A 25,753-nucleotide genomic window follows, 5' to 3' on the forward strand; every position below is an offset into this window, starting at 1 on the left:
GTAGTTTAAGTAGATCCCCTCCCCACCCCCCACCCCCCGGTTCCTGATCCACCTGTCATGATGTTTTCCTTGTAAGTTTCCAGGACTGTCTCGATCCTTTTATCTCCCCATTCTCCCACACTTCTCTCACCTAGAGTCCCAATAGGAGGTCCTCACATCCAGAAGGATTGAGAGACATGACATATCTTTTTTGAGATGCTCTAAAATATAGCAAGTATATATACACAAAGACAAGGAAGGAACCAATGCCCTGAGTTAGATTGGTGGATTTTAGCTAAGGTGGCTATTTTCTCAAGAGGATATTCCAAATTCTGGAGAATATATTCAGGCTTAAAATAGTCTACTCCTTGGAATATACCCAGAAGATGCTCCAGCATACAACAGGGACGTATGCTCAACCATGTTCATAGCAGCATTATTCATAATAGGCAGAACCTGGAAACAGCCTAAATGTCCCTCAGTAGAAGAATGGATAAAGAAACTGTGGTACATTTACACTATGGAATACTACTCAGCTATTAAAAACAAGGAATTTCCAAAATTTGTGGACAAATGGATTGAACTAGAAATGATCATAATGAGTGAGCTAACCCAGAAGCAGAAAGACTCAAATAGTATATATTCACTTATAAGTGGACACTAGCCCAAGGAGCATGTCTCATGAAAGTCTTCACTTACCAGGAAAGTGGGATAGAGGTGAGGACATCCTAAGGTGAGAGAAATATAGGATATAGGGAAATAGATGGATCCAGAGGGTTCTAGAAACCTACAAAAAGAACACTATGATGGGCAGATCTGGGCTCAGGGGTTCTGCTCGATCTATGGCACCAACCAAGGACAATATGTGCAGTCATCATCAAACCCCTACCCAGATCTAGCCAAGGGACAGGACGTTCTCCACAGTTAAGTGGAGACTGGGGACTGACTTTTGCATGAACTCTGGTGCCCCATATTTGGCCATGTCCCCTTGATGGGGACACCTGTTGGCACTCAGAAGAAGGATAGCGGACTACCATGAAGAAACTTGATACTCTAGCATCATATTCAAGGGGAGGAGGTCCCCCTCAGTCACAGTCATAGGGAAGGGGAATGGGGTGAAAATGGAAGGGAGGGAGGAATGGGAGGATGCAAGGGATGGGATAGCAATTGAGATGTAATATGAATGATTTTATTTTTCAATAAAAATAGTATCATATTAAAAAAATAGTAAGTTAAATATCAGTTGAATAGAATTCATGAATATTTCCAGACATCCTCAAATGTCTGTGAGCATATCACTCACAAAAAGAATTATCTAAATTATCAATAAAAATATTAGTGTTTATGATGTTGGGATCTAAACCTATTGACATGTAGAATACCCTGAGTCTGAGCATCATGTTGAATGATGTCATAAGGGAGCACTGACTCAAGTCTGATGGTGGGACACTGCAGAAGCTATGGATGGCTTGGTTCCTCCACATATAATTCATGAATGACAGAGCAGGGAGAAACAGCGAGAAAGAAGAAAATAGAGGTGACCCAAGTGCACAGAGGTTTCAGACTCCTGCTTCAATCATAAAATATGGCTCCTTTCATAGACTCCGGTACAGGATGCTACACTGTAAGAGATACAAGATTGTAATTGGATTTTTTTTTTAGAGGAAAATCCTGGAATCCTTCATCCTTAATTTACTAGGTTTGGCTATCCATTTCTAATTTGCCAATTAAAGAGAAAAACAATGGCAACAAGCTGGGTTAATCAATAGGACCATATTTGGAACAGAAACAAACAAAGGAGTTTAGTGATCCTAAGTCCATCTTTCAGGTACTAACATAAGGTGTAGGTTAAAGATGGTAAGAATTGCCACAGAGGGAACAAAGAGACCTGTACGGTTAACAATCTCTCAAGAGGGTCCAAGGCAAGAAACCTAGATAACATGCTTCTGTCACTCTACAGTGCATGTATATATAGAATAACAACAAACACACAGGTAAGGTGATTTCATTGCTAGTTTTTTTTTTCCGAGTGGTTATGTTTTGCCTGATGGTTCTTGATAAGGAAAGCACAGGTTACTTACATGAATATTCTTTTTTTGCGTGTGTTTTGTTTTTTGAGACAGGGTGTCCCTGTGAAGCCCTGACTGTCCTGGAACTTATTTTGTAGTCCAGGCTGGCCTCAGATCAGAAGGATCCTCCTGCCTCTGCGTCAAGTGCTGAGATTTAAGGTGTGTGCAGCCACCACCCAGCTCGTTTGAGTCTTCTAATATTAAGCTTTAGAATCACATATTACACAGGACAAAATAAACCTCTGTGTGTGTGTGTGTGTATGTGTGTGTGTATATGTGTGTGTGTGTCTGTGTCTTTGTGTGTGTGTGTCTATCTGTCCGTCTGTGTTATGTATGTGTGTATGTTAGGAGGAATTGAAGAGGTTGCATCAGAATCCAAAGAGATTCAGAGACCTTGCAGACAGAATCTGGGAGGCCAAAAAAAGTGTGCCAATAATGTCTATGTGAGAATAAAGTGGCAATTTGGGCTGAAGAACTAGAAAATGTTGTTTCTTTTTCTGCCACAGAATCAGGATGTAAGGACAGAGTTGAGCTGTACAAATAAAGTTCAGGGCCTCATAAGCTGTTAAATGTAAAGATAAGCACTGGGTCCAAGTGAACAAGTAGGATGATTCATAGATGCCAGTTCCATTAGACAAATGGTCAGACTGGCATCTGCCATTTTGAGTACATCACATCCTTGGCAGAGACCAAGTTGAAGTGCTTGGCACAGTTGGCAGTTCTCTGCCTTTCAGTCTCATAAACCTACTCATTTGATGGCCATGGCAGGTAAGTGGAGACATTTCCTTTACAATGTTGAAGCCTCCTTTTGATGGGATCTAGTTAAAGGAATTGTGTGCTTTCCTGACTAGTGTGCCTGAAGAAAGCTTTGGCCTACTTATTCTAATATGTATTAATGCACCTATGTTCTTCTATAGTCCAAATTATTTTGATACATTTATAGAGCAGCATCCTTCCTACTTTCAGAAGTCAGTTCTTCCAGTCTGGCCTTGTAGGTAGTGTTGGATAATGACATTGGCCTGGCCAAGGCCATCTGCAAAACCACTGTCTTATATACTATGGAGTAATTAGAACTCACAGAAATACTTTGTGAGGTAGGGCCTAACTGTTCAGAATCTCAGTTCTGGGTCTGTAGAGAGTCTGAAGGCATCCTTATCATTGTAAACACTGGAAGGATCAACCCGGTTCTCAGAAGATGAAAACTTCTGTTCCAACGCATAGGCCTCCTTTGCCCTCATGAATTATTGCCCTAATGTGGTCCATCTGTGAAGTTCAGGAATTCAAAATGACTCATGGGCCTAAGTTAGGAGCCAATGCCTTTTAGAAAAAGTAGCTTCTAAGTGCCTTTTTAAAATATTTATGAAGTAACTGGTTCTTTGGACACAGACCAGATACTTGATAATGTTAACAATTTATTATGTAATGTACTGTAATGATATAGTAAATGTTTAAAAATATATAAGCCCTTGTGTTTTAGAGATGATGCTAAAATATTTAAGAATAAAGTGATATGTCTGGAATGTGCCACAAAGTGATACAAAAGTGGAGGTATTACAGTGAACAGTAACACAGTGAAACAATGGTCCATGGATTGGCAATTATTTATTTTTTGTTTGTGTGTTTTTATTTTTTATTTTTAAAATATTTTATTAATTTATTCATATTACATCTCAATTTTTGTCTCATCCCTTGTATCCTCCCATTCCTCCCTCCTTCCTGCTTTCCCCCTATTCCCCTCTCCTATAACTGTGACTGAGGGGAACCTCCTCCCCCTGTATATGCTCATAAGGTATCAAGTCTCTTCTGCATAGCCTACCATCCTTCCTCTGAGTGCCACCAGGCCTCCCTATTCAGAGGATGTGGTTAAATATGGGGCACCAGAGCTCATGTGAAAATCAGTCCCCACTCTCTACTCAACAGTGGAAAAGGATTGGCAATTACTGATGACCAATGATGACTATATAGGAAAATATTAAAAGAGAGGGTGTTTGAAATGCTTGTGACATCTTTTATAAAGAGTAATAAGAATTTACTGATACCTCTATTACATCTAAAGTGATACAAACTCAAATGATAATTCATCTGGTGTTTTATAAATTCATCATATTCTTTTCAATTGATTAACTAGAGGAAACAGTTTTGCTTTTCAATCAAAATGATTGAATTTAAATTTCTTTTTATTGTTAATTTTATGTTGTTGTATATCTTTTTCCCATTATTCATATTTTACTTTTTCAAATGTATAACTCTGGTGCCTAATATTAATATCTGTATATTAAAATTTTTACATGAAAATTTATTAACACACTGCTTGCTGTAGAACAGGTATTAAGGTAAAGCAATCTACTTTGTGCATGCCATGTCCATGTGGACATCATAGAGTAATATTTCCTATGGGTTATTTACATAATGCTTGATTTAATACGTAATCATACAAACTAAATAAGCATATCTATGGTAGTGCAATTACTGATACTGCTAAGGAGGAAGTAAGAAAGTCATAGGACCTTACTGGGATGTCAGTCATTATAACAGCTTCTTACTCTCAAGTTGTATGTGATTTTATGGAATGAAATCTTAGTATATGGAGAACATGTAAAGTTAGTGCAAGTGACAAGGCTTTTTTGAGACTATTGCTCCTTATAGATTAGGACTTTTCCATGACATGGCTATTTTTGAGTCACTTGTAATTCTTAAGTAGTCCTTCATTTATTTTCTTAATAAGTAAACCCAATAAGATCATTGGTTCATCAGCATGGTCCTAGACAGAATTGTTTATTTGATATGTGTAAAATTATCCTTTTTTTTTTTTTTGCCTAATATGATTATTGCCTCAGAGGCTTACTACCTCCATGTGCTAACCTAAGCCTAGTCCTGGAAGCTTCTAGCCTCCATACAATCAAATCTATGTCTAGAATATTTTCACCCTCTGAGACTTACTGTTGAATAAGCTCACCCTTTCTGTTCCTTCAGAATTCAGGCTGGCTGGTTCAATTCTGCTCTTTTGGCTCAAAATTCTTCTCCAAGCTGACTGATCCAAACTGGCTTCTCTTTACTTGTCACCAAATTATTCTGCTTGGAAAAGCTGCCTCTGAACTCTACGAACTGCACTGTACAATCTCAACTGTACTGTATTCCTGAACTCTCCTGTGCTATCTTTCTGTACTGTCTGTCTGTTCTGTAGGGTCTGTCTGCTTGTCTCCACTTCTCTATTGTTTGTCCTTTCTCCTTTATATGGCTGCTCTTAAGTAGCTTCTCTTTCCTGTCTCTTCTTGTGAGAGTTGGGCTTATTCTACTTTTGACTCATTCTGTCAAATCTTTTTCTAATTTATCATTTTGTCTGCTCCTGGATTAGGCATCACTTTGAAGCATGGATGCTTCCTTCTACAAACTAACTTTAGCTTCATTGTTTGGGACTAAATGTGTGTGCTAAGGATGTGTCTGCATTCCAGCCAGAGATCATACTGTTAACCAGGGTGTGTCTGCATTCCAGCCAGATCACATAGACTTAGGTCTTTGGATATCATCCTTTGTCAGTCATGTGGATGGGTTAAAATTCCTCTATAGATGTGTCCTTGGTTTCTTATCTAAGGTGAAGAGAAATTTATTCATGTCTTTGATGGAAAACAAACAGAAACATTATAAATAGTAGCTATTGTTATCAATACAAACCTCTTAAAAGGAAAGAATTAAGGAACAAGCATTAGAAAAGTTCCTCATGCTACAAAAATGGTTTGTCTTCCATATTTCTTATTAAAGAATAGATTTTAAGTTGTCAAAATTAGATATGAATGATAATAAAAATTATAAAATTTTAGTTCAGTATAACTTCATCTCGCCAGTAAATTTTTTTTCTTCCAAAGATCCAAAACTTTAAATAAAAATAAAAGTCTTATAAAAATGAAGCAGGCGGCAATCTGGTACAGCCACTTATATACATTATAAACATGTTGGGGACAGTACACTCAAAGGCATTTCTAACAGGCATCTAGCTTCAATCCTCTAGTGGAGACCTGAAGGAAATGAAGTCAATTATTGCACCATTTTGAAAACATTCTTCAAAGGCTCCTGTCTTCTTCCCAGAACCCTACAATCATGGTGGGCACTAGAACTGGTGGCAGAGTCATTGTCCTGTGTAAAATTTCTTTTATAAATTATTCAGTAATTGGTTTGAGTTGGTAAAGCTGGCTGTTTATGACTTGTGCTGACCTTAAAATCCCTGAGCTGTCTTCAGAGTGGCTAATTATTGATTTTGTGTAAGGGCTATTTAATTAAATAGATACCAGAAAGAGATAGTATTTTTGTATAGAGAAAAATGGCTGAATGTGATTATTATATCTAGTTTTCTAGTGGCATCTTCATAAACTGATGGTTTATTTGTATCTCCTTCCTTAGGACTTTGCCTGTCTGGTAACTTGCTTCCCTTTCTGACATATTCAGACCATTAGAGTGATGGCTGTTTATCTGAAAAGCCTGATGCTACTCAAAAAGCTGACCTGACACATGTATTAATAAAACTTAATTATCAAAGATAAATAATTTATTGGAGAAGGTCAAAAGAAGAGAATAACTATTCTTTGATATTTGAAACTTATTGGAGCAGTTAAAGTAAATTAGCCTGATACTTAATCTTTTAGCACACAGTTCCACATTCAACTTGGACAAAATTATGATGCAAATACTCAACAATATGCTTTGATAACAAACATTAAAATTTTTTAACCCATAATTGGTATAATCTATCAGGTTCTGAGCATTCTTATGGGTTCTAGGAGCATCATGATGTATAACACAAGATGAAGAGATTATCCACAATGTCTCCACAACCAGTGGATCATGGGGTAGATGGGACACTGCAGTTATTATGAAAAAGTAAAACAGATCAGAATGCAAATATTAAGAACTTGTGGAAAAATTAATACCAAGGATGGAAATGAAGGATGGCCATCAGTTGGCTAGCAAAGATAAAGGAGTAGGGGCTGGAGGATTAATTACAAGAATTATGTTCATGTGTCCAAAGAGAGTCAAAAAGGAAAATTATTCATAAACTTGTTATCTTATGTCTGTAATGCCACACTAGAGATCCCAAGACAGAGAGATAAGTAAAAGTGTGAGGCCAGTATAGGCTATATTAGGACACGTAATCTAGCCTGAACCACATAACAATAATTTATCTCAAAAGGAACCAAAAGATAAATTAATCATATTTTCTATACAATCTGTTACTCCAAGTTATTGATTCTTCATGCCTACCTTTGTATCTTTTCCCTCCACCTAGGCTGCCTTGTCTAGCCTCCCTGGGAAAGGACTGAGGCTACTCTTCCTGTGGCTTATTGTGCTGGGGCTGGTTGATAAAAATAGGAGGCCTCCCTCTTTTCTCTGAGGAGAAGGAAAGAAAGGGTGGATTGTGGGGGAGGGGGACGGTGAGAGGGAAGGATTGTCAGGAGAGGAGGGAGGGGCAGCTTTGATCAGGACGTACAGTGAATAAAGAAATTACCCAATGAAAAACATGATTGATGAAAAAGAGAATAAACTGACTTTTTATGTTTTACACAGATATACATTATGGTCTCAATATGAAAAATCCAGAAACAAAGGAGAAGGCTCAACAGTATATTCCATGAGGCTTTTCTTCCAAAAAAAAAAAACTCTGACTAGGAAGTCTGATGAACTTATTGGTTTACTTTATGGTTAGAAATTCAATGAGGTAGAGACAATGGAATGTTGCAAGTCCACAGACAAATCATGGTGAGCCATCTTGAGCCTTCCTAATAGCCTTTTATTGACCTCCTCTCTATGTAATCTAAGATCCCTGTGGCTGAGCAGTAAATACTTTGGAATTATTGAACAGACTTCTAGCTTCCACCAATGTAAATGCTAAGATGTAAAATGCATCAGGCAGCATCTGAAGCCTATAGCTGTTGTGCTGTAAAATACTCACCTGACACCCCAACCAATGTTTTTGAAAAGTATGTTGATATATGACTTGCTCTGCTTGGTTTCTGTAAAACTTCCCAGAAATCGCTGCTACTTTGTAACATGAAATTTGAGGTAGCATAAATCTCTGCTCACAGGTCAGGTTCTACCTGGCTCCAGATTAAGTTATCTATCATCCACTGTGAAGTGAGAACTGTGTTTCTTTACTGTCAGTGAGTGAAGGGCTTATGTGTGAGCTTTAGGAGTTAAGTTCACATTCCCAGAATTCCTATAAGTCTGGACATAGCAGTACACCTCTAGTACACCAGCTAGTCTGGTTGTGTGCAGCAGATGAACAAAAGAACCCCGAACCCCTAAAAATACAGAATATGAGGAGAAACATCCAAAGTTGTTCTATAATTTTTCCATGTATGCCATGACATGCACATGTCTACACTCACACCCATGATTATTCACACACATGTATATACATGCAAAAGTAAATAAATAAATGGAAATGTGAGAGGACATACATTTAGAATTGCAGGATTGTTATATGGAATCTTAAGATCTGTTGGATCTTTCCAGGTTTTTTTTGTTTGTTAGATAAGATCGTCAAAAGCCTCAGAGACCTACAGAATATGGCATTTAAAGATATATATATATTTAGTTTAAAGAGTCTTTGACAACAATACAGGTTAACTCCTGGCAACACCCAGCCTTCCTCAAAGCAGATGATGAGCATCAACGAACCTCCTTATGGCGATTGCTTCAAATGTGTCAAACAAGCACAGGGCAAAATGGCCTTGTTTCAGTGACAGAGTTCTGCCTAAAAAGTAAGCAATCTTGGATGAAGGCAGAGTCAACATCCAAACTCTGCCACGACAGCGTAAGCAACTCCTCAATAGTTCCTGCCTCACAAATATGTCTGTCAGATACATTGGGCCAGAAAGCTGAAGATGATGCTCCAATGTTATAGTGAGTTTGGGGTGATGGTTCAGGCATCAAACTGTCTCTGTCATCTTCTCATTTTGGAAGCTGCTAACCTACACTTCTTATCTGATCAGATAATTAATTTTATTCCTTCTCAAGTCTCTGATGGGGTTGAGGACCAAATAGTTTACTTTTACAATTAAGCTTAGTTGTTTGGGGGTTAAGATGTTTTTAGGTCTAGATAGACGTTTTAAGTTGATAAAAATGAAATATAATAGATATTGATTTACACTCAGAATTTTAGATGCACCAAGATAGGAAAGGTGTTCTCTTCAAGGTTGCCAGATACAAATTGACAAAACACTATGAATGTAACATTTATATAATTCCTGATTGTTTTGTGGTTCTGCTTTTATGGGTAGTTTATTGTATATATGTGTAATAATATAAAAGTATATGTAAAAAAGAAAAATAAATCACACACACACATACAAATGCTGTATTTTAAAATATTGTTTCTTAGGTACTTATTAAAAGGGTTGAGAGTCCCAATGAGCTTTCAGTTTAAACAGAAATTAGAGGAAGAGAGAGAAGGTTAACTATGTGGCATCCTACAAGCACTGGCAGGCATCATGTCAAGTTTGAAATTCCACCATTGTTTGCTTTGCAATTTCATTTTTCTTGTCATGAAGACAAGTCAGGCATTTTTACACGCAGAACTTCACTTACAAACTTCAGGCCACTTCCCCATTGTTTTCTTAATCCTTCTGCACTTGAAACTAGTTAAAAAAAACACACACACACACACAGTGTCTAGGGTATAGACATATTTACTGAAATCCCAGATCTCAGAAGCTGGGCAGGGACTTAGGCCACTAAAATGTCATAAAACTTAAGGAATGCTGCATGTTTACCACTCACATGTTTAAGGTGACACGAATCTGGTGTAGCTCACTCTGTATTCTCTCACGTGATACACATAGTCTGTTTTAGCAACTAGTTTACTCCTTTAGTTTGATGTCTTTTCCCTATGTGTGAATGATAAAAAGTAAATACTTTGTTTTCCTGCTGCAGCTGGAAGAGCTCCCATAGGAAGCTCTCAGGGATCCTAGCCATTCGTTATTTGTGGATGCCTCCACACTAGTCTCACTCTCCCCAATTCCAATGCTGCTTTTCCCCTGATTATGGTAATTACCTTCCCATTGAGATTGTCTTTCCTTCTATTTTGTGCTTACTGCTATTATCAAATTATAACCACACTTTTTAAATAGAAAGTCCATTTGTTCCTATATCTATGAGTACTGGATATTTCCCTCACCACAATCTCTCTTCTCTTCAATTTGACCCATTTCACACACATCACTATAAACTGTTCAATTCTGGGTATCTGCTGTGGTCAATATCTCAGTCTCTACCCGGCTGCTGTGAACTTCACTTGTTCAGGTGGGTGCAAATCCTCAGGCGGGTTTTCCCAAAATGATCCCTTGCTCCATAAAGTTAAAAGCCAAACGGGCTGGAGAGATAGTTTAATGATTAAGAGTACCTGCTACTCTTCACGAAGATTCTCATTTGTTTTCTACCCATTACACAAACTCTGGGGTATCAGATGTCTTTTTTTTTTTTTTTTTTTTTTTTTTTGTCCACAGCACAGGTACCCACACAGACATACAAACATATGCATAGTGAAAATATTGTCTGTTGTTGTTTTTTTTTAAGTTGTCTGCATTAGAGTTCTACAGGCAAAAAGTTTGACTATGGTTTCACTGAGCTAAAATCAATATAGACAATATATGCTCTCTATACTGGATCTGTGGTTCATTTGTTTTTCTAGGTTTCAAAACAACCAGTGTGCTTCCTAAATTTCATGCCTATACACCAGCTTCAAAGGGGATAACAAAAAGAAGAGTAATTTTGAACCTTCCTTCCCCATCTAATTTTGTTTTAAGGAATCACATAGCTGGGTTACATATGTTTAGATAAACCAGGAAGCATTCCATAATATAAAGTCAGCTGATACCAACCTTAATTACTTGTGTAATCTTAATTCCTTTTAAAATGTAAATTAATGTATTTATACCTTCTGATGATTAGAATATGGGTATTATTGAGTAGAAAGGGTATATATATATATATATATATCTTTTACCAAGGCATGCTTACAATGAAGTCTTAAGTCAATAAAGATACCCAGTATGCAGTGACTTTCAGGTATGGTTTATATTCTATTTTAATTCTCTGTTTTCCTTTTTAGATTTCAAATTCTCATATTCAACCACAACACTCTGGGCCATAAGTTTTTAATAGAAATTGGTTCTTTCACTATCTTTGGGGAATAATACAACCCCAAGGACTAACACAGTCTTCGAGCAGATATCATTTAATAAATCTGGGTTGAAACTCACAAGAATGTTTTTGCATACTAAAATGCATCCTGAAAGTAATTTGCTTTCGGTTTCTGGAAATGAGCAGAGAGAATACTATTGCTTTTGAGGGAGAAATAGTGAATTTCTGAGTTTTTCATCAGATTTCCCACTTACTTTAAGCTGACATTTAGATACAGAAGTTATGTTGGGAGAGGAGCTCCTCCCTCCCTTTCACAATGGGAATCCACTTATGCCACAGCTCCCTGAATTAAGGCAATAAAACAATCATCTACCTAATGACGCCATTTGTCCTTCCCCTTCTCCCATGCCTGGATTACACGCAGGTAAAAAAAAAATCATCACTTTAATATTGGCCTGATAACTTCTTATCATGTAAGTATCAATCACAATAATTTAAGCCACTCTCCTCAAAAAACAGGGACATACAATCACCTTCACATTATCCATCTCCTTTTTTTTCTTTCTTTCTTTTAAATTTTATTAATTTATTCAGATTATATGTAAATTATTATGCCCTCACTTTTATCTTCCTGCTCCTTCCTCCCTCCCCCGTTTACCCTTTTCCCCTCTCCTAGGTTTGTGACAGAATGGACCTCCTTCCCCACTATATGGTCACAGCCTAACAAGTCTCATCCTGGTAGCCTGCTTATCCTTTCTCTGAGTGTCAACAAGCCTCCCCACCAAGGGGAAGTGGTCAAATTTGTGGCACCAGAGTTCATGTCACACACTTTCTCACACCCACCGCTCTCACACAACTGTGGAGAATGTCTTGTCCATTGCCTAGATCTGAGCAGGGGTTCAATATTTACTGCATGTATTGTCCTTGGTTGGTGCAGTAGTTTGAACAGACCCCACCCCTGGGTTCAGATCCTCCCATATCCATCTTCCTAGGCTATCAAAGCTGAATATCACCAAGTGGCTTAAAACAAAGATTTATGTTGTTGTTGTTGTTGTTGTTGTTGTTGTTACAGTTTCTGATCAAGGTATCAGAAATGTTGGTGTTTGCTAATATCTTTCTTCTTACTTGCAGAATGTTCCCTTTCTCGTGTTTGCAATTTCCATCCTCCTTCCTTGTGGATATGCTTTCTTAGCTCCTGGTGTGATGTCTTCATATTACACAGAAACCCACTCTATTCATCATCTCTTTTAAGAACACATTTCACCTTAATTCTTTTGTCTCTATTTCCAATAACAGTTAAATACCATCTGACTCTTGCCTAACACCCTCACTCATAACAGTTTAGGTCCTCTATTATAATCTGTCCCTCTCTCATCTTTGTCTTAATGTTTTTGCACTTTTGCATCTCATCCCAGAAAGATTTTACTATTTAGGGAATGTGCACAGACATCAGTCTTGTAGCATCCATCGCACATCATACACACTTGACATTCTGGAGTCGAGTAGGAGCCAGCAGAGACACATTTTGGGTGGTGCAGATTTTATTTGCTGACAAGTTGAAATCTGCATGAAATGATCCTGAGAGAGGAACTTTTCAACTCCAGAATCAAATGTCCTCATCTCACTACTAAGAGAGTGACTAGTCATGAATAGATGCTCCAGTTCTGCTGAGATACATCCCATCTAAGAAACAGAAGGTAATTAGCAAGGAATCTAACCGGCAGCCTTGCTTTAGTGCCCGTCATTAAAGAGCCTCACTGTTGCTCCATTTTTCTTTTTCTGCTTTATGAAGAACTCATTTATGCACCATTTCAATGCTATTGTAATTGTGAGTGAATTTTATGGAGGAGATTAAATTGCTGGCCTTAATTTTACAACACAAACATTACCTGCAGCCTCCTAGAACCCAGTCGTGGGAAAAAGTAGGAAAAATTATGCAAATCCTGATGCTCAACTTGAGCTCTGTTGCTCATTGTTTGATTGATCTAAGACACTAACAGTAAGATTTCCAGCTATGTGTATAATACTTGCTCTTTATTTCTGTGAATATTTCTTCCCATCATTGGTGATAGTTACACCTTAGGGAGATGGCTACACTTAAGAAAAGCTGAATATTTAAAAGACACAAAATGTCAGTTCGTAAATATTTAAGAACTTGCTTGACACCTCATTTTAGCAATAGAGTTTCTAAACTTGTTCCCACTGTTGTAAAGAAAGAAAAAGACACCTCAAGTATTTCTCATTGCTAGAGGCAACTGAAATTATCGTTAGAGAGAAAGGTCAGTGTCTTATGATGAATAAAACTCACTAATGAACTATCTATTAGCCATTTAGTAAGCATATTAAACACATATGTGAATCATGTATTTGATGAACGCTTTTCTTAAGCGACAAGTTTCCACTTGTTCTTTGTTTAGAAACTGCTAATTTCAGTCTTCCGTGAAAAAGTGAAAAGGAGAAATAATAAAATATAAAGGTCTCTCCTTTTCCTATAAACTATTATTTTAAATTTTATGTTTAACTCTTGTGGACTAATCCTTTTTGTCCATATACATGGGATTATTTCCTTACTCTATTTTTATTTTTTCTAATTTTTTCTTTTTTTTTAGTAAAAAGTATTATTGAGGCTTCCAATTTCATAATTTATTTTATTCTCAACTCACTCTTTAAAATGATTCCTCTTGATGTTCTTTTTAATTTTAAGTCACTATCTCATTTTTAAGTTGCAAAAAAAATCCAGGCTGTGAAAAAAAAAAAACTGTCCCCTAAAAGACAAAGAAAGCAGTACAGAAAAAGTACATCATATATCATTTTAAGATAACTTGGAGAGTGTACATACAGCCTTGCCAGTGCAGTTTTTTTGTCCTATGCAGGAAGTCCTCTGCCCTGTCACTAGACCCGCATAGCCTGGGTATACTGAGTTACAACTGCCACCGTAGCACAAAGAGCTGGAATCCATATCACAAGTTCAAGGTGAGCTACAAGCCAGTGTGAGCTAGCTATCTCAAGAACAACGTTTACAGGGAAACTGTTGCTTTTTAATATATTAGATTGAAAAATATAATTCCCAGGTGATATGTATAGTCTACAGGATGGCCTAGAATGGACTTTCACTGTTTCTGCAAACTTGACACCTTCAAAGGGCAAGATTCATTAGAGAATTTGCCCCTTTTCCCTCTTCCTTTTCCCTTCCTTCCTTTTCTTCTTTCCTTTGTTCCTATTTATTTATGTATTGTGCATTAATGTATTTTTTAATATAGGGATTGGCCAGAAGTCTCCAGGATATGCAGGCAAGAACACCACTGAGCCCAGCTATTTCCTGGGACTTTTCATAACCCAAAATTCATCACTGAGTGAAAAGCCATACCTCTACTAACCTTCCTTCCACCAACACCTTTAGTTTTCCTTTACACATTTACTACACTAGGATGACAACATTTGCTGATTTAGCCTAGAACAATATAAATTCAGATCTTCAAATTCTCTTGGAACTGAGAATTTTAAAATTACACACGGCTTGATAGTTTGCTCATTCTCCTATTTGTTTATTCACTGAAAGCATAGATCAGGAATACCAGGCCACTGAATGTCAAAATGTTAAGTATAAAAGACTCCATCTTTTAGGCATTTTAACCTTTTTGCATGGGATATATAATGTTTATAAAGTCAAGTCCATGAACAAATCTATAAGTTAATACAAAGCATGATATATAAGTATCTTCATACACAAGGATGTGTGCACAAAAGCATAAATTAAGCAGCAAAGTCTAGAGAGGGTTTATGCTGAATGACAAAGAAGACTTTTGGCAGGGTCAAGCATATAAGCAGACTGGCAAGCCATGCTTTAAAATCAGACTTCTAAATGTTCTATTCAAAGAGTTCAGAGATCCAAAATTGTTCATAACACTTCAAAAGTTTTATAACAGGATGAAACATTTTTTCATTACCAGAGAGAGGACAATTAAAGCAGTTTCATTGCACAATGAAAGTGTTACATTACTGAAATGCTAATGAACTCAGCCAGAAAGTAATTCAGTATATAGTGTGAAAATAAGATGTCTATTTCATCTATTTAAGGAAAAAGTAGCTCCTTTCAGTTACAAGTCTAATATGTATATGTATATCATGCATACATACAAAACACATATGCATAGCTAAATATGTTCTCTGCCTACGAAAATGACTTATCTATTATATACAAAATTTAAAAAAATACTGCAAAGCTGCAAAGAGGAGTCAAATATATTAAAGGGGACAATTGAATGGTTTGCATGTTCTAGGGGGAGGAAATCCCCCTCAGTCACAGTCATAGCGGAGAGGAGTAAGGGGATAATGGGAGGGAGGGAGGAAAGGGAGGATACAAGGGATGGGATAACCATTGAGATGCAATATGAATAAATTAATAGAAAATAAAGAAAAAAGATCTAAAAAATAACATTACATATGGACATCAAAATAAGAAATACAAGGAGTATTATCAACAAATGTTATCAACTTTAGAATAAATCTAGAAGCCAAAATTATGACAGTAGAAAAATATAGTTTCCATTTTGAGACAGGTTTTCTCTGTGTATCAGCCTTAACTGTCCTAGACTCATTTTGTTTTTGTTTTTGTTTTTTTTTTTAACACATTTTTATTGAAAAATAAAATAATTCATATTACATCATTTTCTATCCCATCCCATGCATCCTCGCATTCCTCCCTCCCTCCCACTTTCACCCCAATCCCCCTTCCCTATGACTGTGACTGAGGGGGACCTCCTCCCCATGAATATGGTGATAGGTTATCAAGTCTCTTCTTGGTAGTCCGCTATCCTTCTTCCGAGTGCCATTGGGCCTCCCCAACAAAGGGACATGGCCAAATATGGGGGACCAGAGATCATGTGAAAGTCAGTCCACAGTCTCCACTTAACTGTGGAGAATGTTCTGTCCCTTGGCTAGATCTGGGTAGGGGTTTGATGATGACTGCTCGTTTTGTCCTTGGTTGGTGCCTTAGATCAGTCAGAATCCCTGGGCTCAGATCCACCCATCATAATGTTCCTCTTGTAGGTTTCTAGGATCCTCTGGATCCACCTACTTCCCTATACCCTATATTTTTCTCACCTAGAGTCTCAATAGGATGTCCTCACCTCTATCCCACTTTCCTGGTAGGTGATGACTTTCATGGGACCTGTCTCTTGGGCTAGTGTCCAGTTATAAGTGAGTATATACCATTTGAGCCTAGACTCACTTTGTATAGCAAGTTGGCCTTGAACTCACAGAGCTAGAACTCCATAATTTGAATGAAAACAAACTCCAATTTAAAAGGCTTGAGTACTATTCTAATTGTTTCTCCAAACATTCACAAGCCTGACACATATCACATGGAAAAGTAAGAATGAATCCCAGCAGACATGTGGTGCCTAGTGCATCCAATGTCTGATGTTTGCATTTCAAGGTTTTCTTTCTAAATTATGTGTATTATTCTCAGGAAACAACCTGATAAAGTTGAAACTTCCATAAGTTTCATATGTAAGTAATATAAGGAATTCTAATAATTTAGACATTATGCTAGAAATTAAACCCAATAGTAACTCCTTCCAAGGAGATGTCATAGCTAACCTAGTATGGATTTTTCCTGCTATTCAAACTCTGCTACGTTTTGGAGTTGTCCCTAAACTTACAACCATCTGTCCATCTGTACCTTCACCCATTCATCGATTAATTCACATATCAGTACCTATATGAGTGCCTTATAGTTATTATTGCTGTAATGTAACACTATGGCCAAACACAACTTGGGAGATAAAGGGGTTTAGGTGGCTTATATTTCTACATTATAGTCTATCATTGAAGGTAGTCAAGACAGGAACTCAAACAGGTCAGGGCACTGGAAGCAGGAGCTGATGCAGTGGCCATGGAAGGTATTGCTTACTGGTTTGCTCCTCATAGCTACTCGGCCTTCTTTCTTACAGAATCCAGTACTACCAGTCCAGGGATGGCGCCATTCACAGGAGAGTTGCAGACAAGTTAGCCTATGGCCAAGCATTATAGAGGTATTTTTTTTTCTCAGTGAGGTTCACCTTCTCTCTGATGAACATACCTTGTGTCAAGTTGACATAAACTAGCCATCAAAACATGCCTGTATTTATCATGTGATAAATAATGACAGTCAAGCATATCTTTAAAATATATAATAGCTATTCAGGGGGAAAGTTGTATGATTTTATTTGCAATAATGAGTAAATTAGGATTTTAGGAACCTAGACCTTACCTGGAACACTGGAAAGTTACAGGGCCCAAATTAATATCCCATTTTAATATTAATATTAATATTAATATTAATTTCTGTGTTCTGTTGTCAACAAAATTTAGTTTCTGTGTGCAATCTGCTAGATGGATGGAGTTAAAAGATTGTCATAATATTGATTCCTAATTTAGAGCTTGCTCTCTACAAGGATTGAGTGCTACCAACGTCTGTTTTTTTTTGTGTGTGTGTGTTCTATGATCCTTAAATGCAAACTGAAAATAATCAAAGACAAATTTTGAGCATGCCACCACCTACATATGGAAATATTAAAACTACACAAACACACACACACAAACTAATCTGTAAACAATGTTTTCTATGATTTGGACCAATAGGGTATAAGGTCAAAGTATCCTATACCACCGAGATCAAATAAAATGTGTAGAGAGCTTATCCTTTATTGTTGTCTTCTATTTGGGGGTAGGAAAATTTGAAATTATTTTGATAGTATCTGCAACGTAAACCATAAGGTCTAAGAGTTCTTCCTGATACAAATGTAGTTGAAGTAGAGTAAGAAAGAAAATATAATAAACAACAAAACTAATATATTTATTCCATAGTGATAGATTTTATTATTGTTTTTATATGACGATATGAACCATGTGTTGACCACAGAGAATGATGTGATCTTGGAGATAAAGAATAGTCCAGGCAAGTCCAAATTCATAAAGTAGATTCCCAATGCCATGAAAATAAATCAAAGTGATGTTTGATGGGGAGTCCACCAACTCATTCTTGGGGGAGGAAAAATAAAAGAAACTTAGAATAATATTATTTTAATTAAAAGCTATTTTTGCTAAGTTGTGGTCAAATTTCCCATGATCCACATCTTGAGAGTTCATCACAGAATAATATGAGGGCTCAGAGGAACTTAAAATTAATTTCAAATGAATAATAATAATGATAATAAAATGTCTGGCTTAACCATAAAGCAGAAATAAAATATTCAAGCATTGTACACTGTGGCAAATAGGAGTTTGGCACTTTTATAAAATTTGGTTTTGTTAAGAAAGGGTTTAGAGCTGGGCAGTGGTTGGTGCACGCCTTTAATCCCAGCAGGTGGATCGCTGTGAGTTCGAGGCCAGCCTTTTCTACAAAGTGAGTCCACGACAGCCAAGGCTACACAGAAAAAATGTCTCAAAAACAGTAACAACAACAACAACAACAACACAAGAAAGGATTTATGTATCTTGAACTGATCTGAAACTTGCTATATATTTGAAAATTGCTTTTAAACTTCTGATCCTATGGCTTCCCATTGCTTTAGTGTTGAGATGCATTCTACATCCACACACACAGTTTATGTGGCCTGAGCTTTGAACATGGTTAGTAAGCTCTCTACCTACTGAAATGTATTGCTCAGTATGTCTATATTTTTTAAAGAGTCATCTTTATTAACTTCATATTCTTCCTCTCTCTCTCCTTGCCTCTCTCTCCTCTCTACTCTTCTCTCTCTCTCTCTCTCTCTCTCTCTCTCTCTCTCTCTCTCTCTCTCTCTCTCTCTCTCTCTCTGTGTGTGTGTGTGTGTGTGTGTGTGTGTGTGAGAGCAAGCTATGGATGAAAATGCCCACAGAGGCCAGAACAGTCAGGTCCTCTTGGACCTGGAGTTACAGGTTGTTATAAAATGTCAGATGTGGGTGCTAGCGAACATGGTGAAGTCCATGCTCGTCAGGCCTGTATAGTAAGACCTTGTCTCAACGGGAGCCTACCATACCCAGCAGTGGATCTAAGCAGATGCTGAGACTCACAGCCAAACTTTAGGCAGAACGCAGGGAGTGTCTAGGGATAGGAGGACCAGGAAGAGACAAGAACTCCACAAGGAGATCAACAGAGGCAATGCGTCTGTGTCTGGGGGAGGGAGCGGGGGTGGGGGCAGACTACTGCAGAGACTGTTGCAGCAATCAAGGACCATGCACGAAGAGGCCTCAGATTCTTGCTCAGATGTAGTCAATAGGCAGCTAAGTCCCTGTCTCTGCTGTTTGTGCTGTCTCTGACATGGATTCTGTCTCCTTCTCCTTGATCACTTACCCCTGGAGGGGCAGCCTTGCCAGGCAACAAAGGAAGAGGATGCAGGCAGCGCTGAAGAGATCTGATAGGTTGAGGTCAGATGGGGAGGAGGGTTCTCCCTCTCTGAGGACCAGTGGAGGTGTCAGGGGGAAGAAAGAGAGGACTTGAGAGTGGGAGGAGGTAAGGGAGAGGGCTGCAATAAGGATGTCAAGTGAATAAATTAAAAATAAATTTTAAAAAAAGACCTTGTCTCAAACCCAAAGCAACCAAAAAGAAAATTGATTCATATGTTTGAACCAATGTATAAAACGTAAACATATAAAATATATTTGCTTACAAATGTTCAGAGAAGGAATCAAATATATAAAATAATCTAGTTTTTAAATTTAATATTATTCAATAAATCCTTGCCTTATAGAAAACAAAAGCATGCTTATCTATGTGTTGGGCATAGTGAACTCATGAGAACAAATTCCTGGAAGTGAAATAGCCATCTCCAGCCAATGCTATATGCAGTGGGTAGGTGGTGGGTGGGTGGAATATGCCAACTTCAGTACCCAGGTTTCCCTAAAAGAAGAAAATTGAAAAGCACTGCTAATATTTACAAATTAGGAACTACTGATATTCACAAACCTCTGAATTAATTATAGATCTATTGAAAGCTGAGACCTCAAATTACCACTTCATTAATGAAGGCCTATTTGACTTTCTTCTTTTTCCCAATATATTGTGAGATGTAATCACATAGCAATTCTATTGGGAAAATGATAATTATGTGCCAAGTTGCATTAATGTTGTTGCATTATCTCCAGAGTATTTGATAATTAAGATGTCACTATTCAGTCTGTATTGGATATCGCTTATATTGAAGAATTTTGCTAGGTAAGGAGCCTCAACTTGAATCTAGCTCTAATTGGTCTTCTTCAGGAATGTCAGTGACTTCACAAGCCTAAGAGTATATTTTGCCAGAACCCATGAGAGGCATCCATTAAGGTCCAAAGTGTTTGACACTTGACATCAGTATTTCCTACAGTCTTTTCTGCAGATGTGAACACCATGTGAGTTGCCTGTATGTGGCGTTCTATATTCTTAGCCTTTTTTCACCACTGATGTAGTTCTTAGAAGAAGGAACAGAAAACTACACCACCTCTCTAGGAAAGGAGGAAATGGCTTTGAGACAAGTAAAATACAACAAAGACCAGGAGGTGATGGTAAAAACTGTGTGATCATAAATGAGTTTTGTGAAACAGACACCAATACAGCAATATATATATATATATGTGTGTGTGTGTGTGTGTGTGTGTGTGTGTGTGTGTGTGTGTGTGTATGTCTCTCATGATTCTTAAGGGAATATTTAATCTGATCCAAGGTAAAGTATGTAGAGTTTCCCAAATGCAATAATGGAATAGTATAGTCATGAATAGATAATAATACATGAATTATTATTAGTATGAATAAATTATACTGAAAACATAGGGTATGTGTGAATACATTTAAATGTAAGTATATATGCAGATGTTCTGTTCTGTTAAATTGACAACATTTTAAAAATAATTCACCAAGAATTTTCAGAAATATTAATCTCTTGATGCTCATTCTGATTCTTGAGAACTAAGCTGGGGATAGTGAAATCATTTAAATATGTTAGATAAGAAAGTATTTTTACCTTGGATTATTTCATGAGAGACCCTCTGAAAAATGCTGGTATGAATTATTCTAGATGAGTTGTCTTAATAATTTTAAATAAAATGTAAATATAACTAGGAGGCAGCTGGAGTAAAATAGACCATAAGTAGGTAGATTAATAGGTGGGCAGATAGAATCAGAATGGAGACGAGTAGCTACTACTATAAGACTGTATCTGATACAGGCAAATATCCAGGAAGCCATCCTCAGGTAAGAAATATAGCCTGAGGTCATCGTTATTGAGATGACAAGTCCATTCTCCAAGATAAAGGTGATGTCAAAGGTTTGAGAAACAGATAGCTTCAGATATTTGCTTGTTGGAAACTTTCTAGCTCACTCAGAGAGAAGATAACTTTCTATTTCAAATGTTGAGTATTGTTTCATTCTAATATGTATGCTTTTGCTTCATTTATCCATGAATTGAAAAGAGAGTTTTCTTTCACTCACAGCAATTGCGACAGGATATGGTGTTTGGAAGTGCCTGTGAGAGATCCCTGAACAGGCTATGGGGGCAGTTTACATCTGCTACTATAGTTTGCTACTATAGTTTAGCAACAATAAGTTTAGTATGTCATTACCCATACTCATCTATGGCAAAAACAAACAAACAAACAAAAAAACCTATGTTGAGGGTCCATTCTTGAAAGTGCATTTGTTATCAAAAAGCTTTAACTTCAATTTGGTCGTCATATTTTTGGCTGAGGAAAGTTCAGAATCTTGGAAAAGGTTACTTACTTATCAATACCCACACTTAAGGTCATCACTCTTGTTCTCATGGCTTCCAGAGTTACTATATTGATATGAGATGCTTAAATCCCCTCCTAGTACATAGATAGTCATGTGTATAAGGAATGAAGTCAGTGTGCTAAAGGTCAGAACATAATATATAGAGAGACTCTTTGGTAAATTCTGAGTGTTTATAACACACATGGATAAGTGAAAGTGAAGTTCATGTGACAACAAAGAAATCACCTTATATAGAAATTATGACAAACTTTAACTAAGATTGTTATATAGGGAATAAATAAGACCTATGTGTTTTACTGTATGATAAATAAGCTATTTTGATTAGGGTTACAATTATTATGATGAAACATCATGACCAACAATCTAGGGGGGTAAGAGAGTGTTTATTTGGCTTATACTCTGACACTGACACTGGAGCAAGTCAGGACAGGAACTCAAACAGGGCAGGAACCAGTGGGCAGAAGCCATGGAGGGAACCTGCTTACTGGCTTGCTCTATTTGGCTTGCCCAGCCTGCATTCTTATAGAACCAAGGACCATGAGCCCGGGGATGGGACCACCCAAAATGGGCTTGGACCTCCCCCATCAATCACCTATTATGAAAATGTCTTATAAGCTTGCCTAAAGACTGCTCTTATGAAGGCATTTTTCCATTTATTAATTTATTCTCTCATATGTTATATCGCAACATAAGTTTCTTCTCTCTCTTCTACACACACATACATACACACACACACACACACACACACACACACACACACACACACATACACGTCTTCCCCGATTCCCATCCATTCCTGTGTTTCCTTTTAGGAAAAGGCATTGCTCTCAGAGTTATCAACCAAATAAGGCATATCAAGTTGTAGCAATACTAAGCACTCTCCTTTATATCGAGGCTGGACCATGCAACTCAACAAGAGGAAAAGGATCTCCAAAGCAGGCAAAAGCCTGTACTCATCTGTCATGGATCTCACCAACACATCAGGATCTACAACTATAACACATATGCAGAGAACTTGGTTAAGTTCATGCAAGCTTCCTGGCTGTCAGTTCGCTCTCAGTGAAGCCCTTTGACTGTTGATTCTGTAAGGGTTTGTGTGTGTGTGTGTGTGTGTGTGTGTGTGTGTGTGTGTGTGTGTGTGTGTGTCCTTGAAGGATCTTGCTTCCTTCCTCTTCTTCTTCCTTATCTACTTCAGCCTGGATGTGGGTCTCTGCATCTATTTTTATCAGTTGCTGGATAGAGCCTTTCTGATGGTGATTATTTCATGTCCCTTTCTACAAGTATAGAAGGATATTATTAGGAATCATTTCTTTTGCTTTTTTTCCAGGCATATGTGGTCCTATCCTAGGTCTCTGGGCCATCTGCCCCCTGGCGTTTGGTTCTCCAGGCAATGTCAATGGTAGGCTCCCTCTTTTGGCATAGGTCTCAAGATAGACCAGTCATTGGTTGGCTATTCCAACAATTTCTGTGCCACCTTTACCCCAGCACATCTTACTGACAGGACAAATTATAGGTAGAAGGTTTTGCGGTTAGGTTGGTGTCTCAATCTCTCCACAGGAAGTCTTGCCTGGTTATAAGAGATGGCCAGTTCAGGGTCTGTATACACCATTACTAGAAGTCTTAGCTAAGGTCACCTTAATAGATCCCTTGGAAATTATATGGCATTGTGCACCATAATTTTCCAACAAGGTCTGCTGTCTTTTTCAGTACTCTCTTCCTCCATTCTCCCCTTCACCTGATCACCCCATCCCCACCTATCTCCAGTATACCAACAATATCTATTCTACTTTTCCTTTACAAGGTGGAGATATTTTCTAAATTGAGGTAACTCCGTCTTATATGATCTTATCTTGTGTCGAGCTGACAGAAATTTATCCATCACATAAACCATAAATAATTTCAATAAATTAATCCTTGTAGAAATGGGAAAACAATGTAAAAGTAGTAGAAATGTGAGCACTGCTTGTTGTCTAGGAAAGTTTGCTTTCTGTAGAGTGTATGAGGTTCCCAACTTTTCTACGCTTGATATATAAATACATTATTATCCCAATAATGTAAATATTTCACCTTACTTAGTTGATCTTGCGGGGAAGTGGCATTGGGCATCTTTGATTTGGTTCCATCAGTAAACAGATAGCAATGCCTACAAAGAACATGAGCTATTCAGACTTAAGTTATAGCTGACCCTTCCACATGGCTATTCCCTGTTTCCATCCTTCCTGAGTCTCTGAGGGATGTTTGCACCTGTCCTTCTTAGAAGCCATTGCTCATTCCTGGCCTGTTTGCTTCTGTTCTTAAGAGTCAATGCTCATTCCTCTTTACTTAGCTGCCCTCCTCAAGCCCAGTTTCAATACTGAACCAAATACATCAGCTATTCCTTGACTTCCTCTCAACAGAAATATGAGTCTTTTGTACCCAAACTGCTTTATTTTTTCATTTATCCCTGTTGGGAGCCCATCGAGGAAATTACCTGCATTACAGAACATCTGGAGCAACTGAGTTGATGAGTTTATTGAACTCTTTTCCCCGGAGTCCAGTTTCTTACTGCTTTCTGAAAGCAAAAATAAAGACCAAGGATGCCCTTTGTCCACACCAAAACTTTCACTCCTTTTTCTCCCAGCACAGGGGCATTAACTTCCTCCAACTGCTGTGAATCACAATCACAGGAGGGACTTGTAAAAGTAGAAACTGATGCAATTAAAAGCCTAAGTATTTCTCTGACTTTATATCAGTGCTATACAAAAAGTTTATTAGTATTAAGTACTGTCTCAAGTGTGGTTACTGTCGCTAAATATTTTTATTAGCATTAGCCCCCCACTGGGATTACCAAATAGGTTCTTAAAGTATGGAGATAAGTGAACACTGTGAAAAGATCAACTAATTGGTAACACGGAGAGTAGAGAATATGTATCTCTGTGGAATAGATGCTCCAATTATAAGAAAGACTTTTTTCCTTTTCTCACATCAGTTCCATTGCGTTCTAAATCTGTCTGGTAAAAGTAACATAAAAGGGGGCATATTGGGTGAGAAAAGAGGATAAGGAGCAATAGTGGTGTTGATGGATACTTAGGAGTTAGATGTAGTGTGACAGAGAGGTGATCAAAGAGACTGAAAGAGCCCTAATGGCTAGCCCAAAAGTGATCATTCTTGTTTGCTTTTCAATGTATTCTCTGCAATGAATATTCACCAAATAAATTAGTGGTTCTCAAACTTTCTTATGCTATGATCCTTTAATGCAAATTGTCATGTTGTGGTGACCCTGCCAAACCATAGAATTATTTCATTGCTACTTCTGTAATTTTGCTACTTTTATAAATCATAATGTAAATATCTGATATGCTCTTAGGAGTCATGGTGTTAAGAACCACTGAACTTGATAAAAACAAAGCCTAACCCTAACCCTAACCCTAACAACCCTAACAACCCTAACCTTAACCCTAACACTAACCCTAACCCTAACCCTAACCCTAACCTATCATTTCATGAATCTGTACTTTTTGCTGTAGATAGAAGAGAGTGATTTTACCTAGGAATTTCATAACAGTACATAATATTAAATATGTGGATAAGAGGAAGATAAATAAGTCCATATGCACAGATTGTTAAATACTAGAAAGAAGAAATATCAAAAAAATATCAACAAAGAAACTCCTCCAGTGATAAAAATAAATAAATAATAAGTGAGAAAATCTGAAGCCAAAGTAAGTGTTACAAAATATTCTACAGGGAACTAACAGGAATAAAGTATAGACATCTTTTTAAAGTTTTCAATTAAAATACTGAGAATATTAGTGGATATTTTAAAAGCACTGCAAAATAAAGGATTGATTGAGTGCAGACACAA

General features: G+C 37.4%; 1 long non-coding RNA gene across 1 annotated transcript; it reads right to left on the reverse strand.

The window, feature by feature from the left end:
• Window positions 1-18,090: 18,090 nt before the first annotated feature.
• Window positions 18,091-24,465, reverse strand: LOC311582623. The gene is made up of 3 exons (XR_014774176.1): window positions 24,380-24,465; window positions 23,977-24,052; window positions 18,091-18,203 (listed from the first exon to the last, which is right to left on the reverse strand). It is a non-coding gene; the product is annotated as an uncharacterized lncRNA (long non-coding RNA).
• Between the last annotated feature and the right edge of the window lie 1,288 nt (window positions 24,466-25,753).

Source organism: Acomys minous (assembly GCF_964271855.1).
Source record: "Acomys minous genome assembly, chromosome: 14".
In the NCBI taxonomy this organism is placed as follows: domain Eukaryota; kingdom Metazoa; phylum Chordata; class Mammalia; order Rodentia; family Muridae; genus Acomys; species Acomys minous.